This window comes from Pteropus vampyrus, unplaced genomic scaffold, assembly GCF_000151845.1.
Source record: "Pteropus vampyrus isolate Shadow unplaced genomic scaffold, Pvam_2.0 Scaffold378, whole genome shotgun sequence".
In the NCBI taxonomy this organism is placed as follows: domain Eukaryota; kingdom Metazoa; phylum Chordata; class Mammalia; order Chiroptera; family Pteropodidae; genus Pteropus; species Pteropus vampyrus.
The window spans coordinates 296365-301144 of record NW_011889159.1 but is presented as its reverse complement, the minus strand read 5'-3'; positions in this window follow the sequence as shown (position 1 = coordinate 301144).

Here is a 4780-nt window from a genome sequence, read left to right as displayed (position 1 = left end):
TGGTGAAAATATTTAGTATTGATAATCTTTTTTTTAAGAATATACCTGCTCTGGGTCACAGGGACACCAAATCTTCCATGACATGCACTGTGGTATTTTACCTCTGTCCAGGAAGACCTTTAAATGGCTGGAAGGAGGTCACCACTCTTCTCCTTTTTTTCCTCACTTTCTTAATGGGAGTTTGAAAACCTTCATGGATCACTAAATGTTACTTTACTTTAAAATTAGTGCCTTAAATTTCTTATCTTATTTCTTTTTTTTTATGTCATTAATTTCACCTCCTTCCTCCTCCTCATTATTTTGGAATGTTTCACATTTTGGTTAATAACCTATTAAATCAAATCTCAGCAGGCATTTCTCTTTTGTTTTGCTTTTTTGATGAGTGACTAAACATTTTGTTTTCCAAAAATTCTTCATTAAACTCAGGGTATTTTGTGTGATATGGAAGCAAAAGAGATAGAAAGATATCTGTCTCAGGCATACTGAGCTCAGATTAAACAAAAATACTTTATGGAAAGTTCCCAAGAATATACAGGACACTGAAAGTCACCAAAATTGAGAAAAATTAGGAACTTACTGATGGGTCTTACAGGCATTTTAAAAAAATCAAAACCTAAAACATAGACAGAATCCCCTAAAGATATTTATTGGTTTTCTGAGTTAAATACACCATTTTTACTTCAATAGCTTGCCAGGGATATCATTAAAAAGGAGACATTTATAGGGTCCCTAATCCTCTCAGAAGAATTTCATGTTAGAAGATCAGCATTTATATGATTCTAAAGGAACCCTATTTTCAAGCAGCCCCTCACCTTGGTGGACCTGTAGGAAGTGTAAGATATCTGGGGCTCATTCTATGCTTGCCTTTGTTTTCCTAAATACCAAAAGTTGGAAACTTTGAGGGTAGGTAGTGTGTTTCAACTTGATAATTCATTCTCAGTCTTCGTGGGCTCCTTTTCTTCTTAACTACTAACTTAGAATGCTTGAAATTTGGTCATCCACTGTGCTTTTCTTTTTATGCTCTTTCTTAGGTAATTTCATCTAGTAATGTTTATATGTAGATGATTTGCAATTTTATTTCTCTATTCCTGCCCACACCATTAATAGTAAATGCTTATTTGACATTTCTCTTAGGCATATGAAAGTTACATATCCAAAGACAGAATTGTGACTTCTTATTCTCCCCAAAACTGTTGAATGAATATTGAGGGAATGGATACTTCTGTCTGCTCTTACATACAATTAGGAAGTCCTGTGGGCTCTCCCTTCAAAATACATCTGGTAATCATTCATTTTGTTGATCTCTTCTGTTATTACTTCAATCGAATCAAACATCATCTGTTGCTAGATTTATTGCAATACCTTCTTGTCTGTGAGGAGGATGGCTCTAGGCCGAAATCCTGTGTGTTAAGCTCAGCCATAGGCAATCACAAAGGCTTTGCTTAGCAAGCCTCCTGGTGGAAAGCTGCCTTCCCCACACCAAACTTAGTGTACAGACAGTATATATCACTCTATAGAGGGAGTTCAGCCAAAGACTCAGGCCTCACCACTGAATCCTATCATGTTCATACACACATCTGCATTCCTAGCCCAGACATGGTCATTTGGATGCCTCCTTAGAGTGAGGAGTGGGGTTCTTAGCTGGTATACTTTTTAGGTGCCTCCTCCAAGACATTCTTATCAGGAGGCCTTGACTAAAATACTCTTCTCCACCTTGACTTGGTATTTCTCCCCTTTTGCTGTTCTGCCTCCTAGTTGCTTGGATCCATAAAACATCAGGAGCATTTTGTTTAGTGCTCTTTAGCGGTGACATGATTTCCCCTGCCTGTGTTGCGTGCCATGGATCCCTGCCTGGTATTGTCCCCAAGAGAAAGATAGAAGGGGCTATTTGGCTGGGAGAACTAGCATTTTTCTTTGCCTCTTGTCTGCACTATCACAGTAAGTGAATAAATTCTTGATTGTTACTCTCAGTTTGGCTCCTTGTCCTAATTGACCATCTCAATACCTGGCAGCTTGACTGGCTTCTGCTCTTACTCCTCTACAATACTTTATCCACACAACTGCCAGAGTGACATTCTCAAAACATAAATCAGGACTCGTAGCTCTCTTGTTTGATACTTTCTAATAATTCTTCATTTCACTAGACTAAAATACCAAATCATTTTCATAGCTTACAAGGTCCTTACTTCTCTGACCTCTTTTCTGCTTTCCTCTCTGTTACCTAGGCTCCAATCATACTGGCTTATCCACATTTTTTTCAAGTTCATTTCCATTCTAAAAGCTTTGAACTCGTTCCCTCTCACTGGAATACTTTCTAGATATTTGCATTATTAGCTCCTTGCTTAGGTCTCAGATCAAATGTCACCTCTTTTTACCTTCTCAATCAAGATACAATAACATTCCTCAGTTACTCTGTGTTATACCACCTCCTTTAATTTTCTCCGTAACAATGATCACTATTTGAAATTATCTTTTACATTTATCTGTTTCTTGATGTCTCTCTCCTTCCAGTTCAATGTAAATTCCATGTAAACAAGAATTGTAACTGACATCTTTACCATTGAGTCCATAGCATATAGAATACTACCTGGCACACGTATATACTTTGATAATATTTATTTAGTTAGTTGTCTTTTTTTTTGCCTATTAGATTATTAGACTACAAGTCAGTAGAGGACAGGAACCCAGTTTAATTTATCTTTGCAATCCTGATATTTAATACAAAGAAGGTATTGTAAGAACTGTTTGTTAGATGAATTGGAGGAGTGAATGAAGATAGTTTCTACTCATAGTCTCTTTTCTTTTGGGGGGGGGCAATCAAGCATAATTATTCACAGGCAGTGAAATGTAGGAAGAATAGCTCCCTTTGTTATATTTCAAGAGCCTTATGCCTTAGTACGTGGAACCCACTCTTATTTCACTTTCTTATACAGTGCACGAAGTAGGAGAAATTGATTTGAAATTAAATTGTGTATTAGTCATTTCTGTGCATGAAGTGGGAGAAACTGATTTGAAATTAATTTCTGCATTAGTCATTTCTTCCTTTCTTTAATCTTTAATTCACTTGCTGTTCTCTTCAGTATCTGTACATCATTCTTGTAAATTTCAAGTTTCATTATTATTAGCAACCAAGATAATGTTCTTCTCTATTTACAATATGGGTTACATTGTCCTCAAAATTATTATAACAAGTACCAAGATAAGGAAGGAGGGGGTTTTATCAATATGAACATAGCTGGAAATGAAAACTGCCAGATTGAGGAACCACCTCCCAGTCACTGCGAAACCTAAAGGATATTAGAATTTAAAAGTAACTTTTGGGTACTTCAGCTGTTTCTAAAACACATTAAAAAAGAAACAGATTACTTATCTTCCTGAGATTAGAAGATGGGTTACTTTCTATGGAATATATTGTACCCCTTCTTTGTGGGATTTGATAAACAAGTTGCAAATCAAGCCCTCCATTATTTGGGAAAGAAATGATGCCACTTTTCATCCATTTTCTGAGTAGTAGGAGCCATGCTAGAGTTCTCTTAGTTCCAACACTTCGACCAACATTGCTGCTTCTTTTATTATTCTCCCTGCATTCTTCCTTCTGCTCAGTATAACCAATTAGGCTGAAAATTCATATTTTTAGGGTCATTATAACTAATCCTAGGAAATTTTAATTCTGAATTTTTTTTATTGTCATAATCAATGGCATGTAGATTTTCTCATATTTATAAGGAGTCAATAGAATGATAGGTAATAACATAGAAGTAAAGGAGCTCAAGAACTCCAGAAACGTAGATTAGGAGTGGTATCAAAGCATGACAGAGTGACAGATGTCCCCAGATCTCTCCCCTTGAAACAACAATAAAATGAGCATCTAAAACTCAACAAAAAAACACTCAAACTGCACACAAGCACATCTAAGTGAGGGATCTGCAAATAAGAGCTACCACAGGTCAGAACCCCTAGATTTAGGTGGTAGACTGAGAGAAACAAAGAAGCTGTCTCTCGCAGCTAGAGCTCCCTGCAGGAGGAGGGGGAGGAGAAAGGTGCAGCGGGTTCCCTGAACAGCCCTGCCTGAGAGAGCTGTGAGCTCCATGCAGTGACAGTGCCCAGGGATCAGGGCAGAAAGCAGAGAAGTGGGGATGACAAAGAAGTGGGGATGGCAGAGAAGCAACATCTGTCATTACAAGTCGCAGTTGTAAAACACAAGGCTGAGCCACAGCTCCCATCCTCCAAACCAGAGGGCACTTCCCCCAATATCCTCCAAGACTGAACACCAAACCCAAGGGGAATCTGAGCAAACACTACCGAAATTGTCAAAAACACTGACAGGAACTGAGACTGAGTGTATCAAGCGTGATCGACTATTTATAAGGAAAAAAAAGGCATTATTAAAACTTTATATAAAGCAAGGAACCAAGAGACTTAGACGTCACCTACTGGAAACCAAAAAAAAAGCACCTTCTTTGCAACAGGCTAAAGAGAGACCTTTAAATAATAAATCTTTCTGGTGGGGGGCGGGGAAGCAGAATACACTTCCATTAATGCCCAGGTGGAGAAATAGTCCATTAAACACCATGAATAACCAAGGTGACAAGGCATCTCAGAAAAAAAGAAAAATCTCCACAAAATAAGCTTACAGACATAGAAATATGCAACTTAAATGACAGAGAATTCAGAATGGTTCTTCTGAAAAACTCAGTGAGTTCTGAAATGAGTCATATCGACAATTTCAAGAATTAAATAAAAACTAGATGAGCAAAATGAATTCTTTAGCAAGGAGATT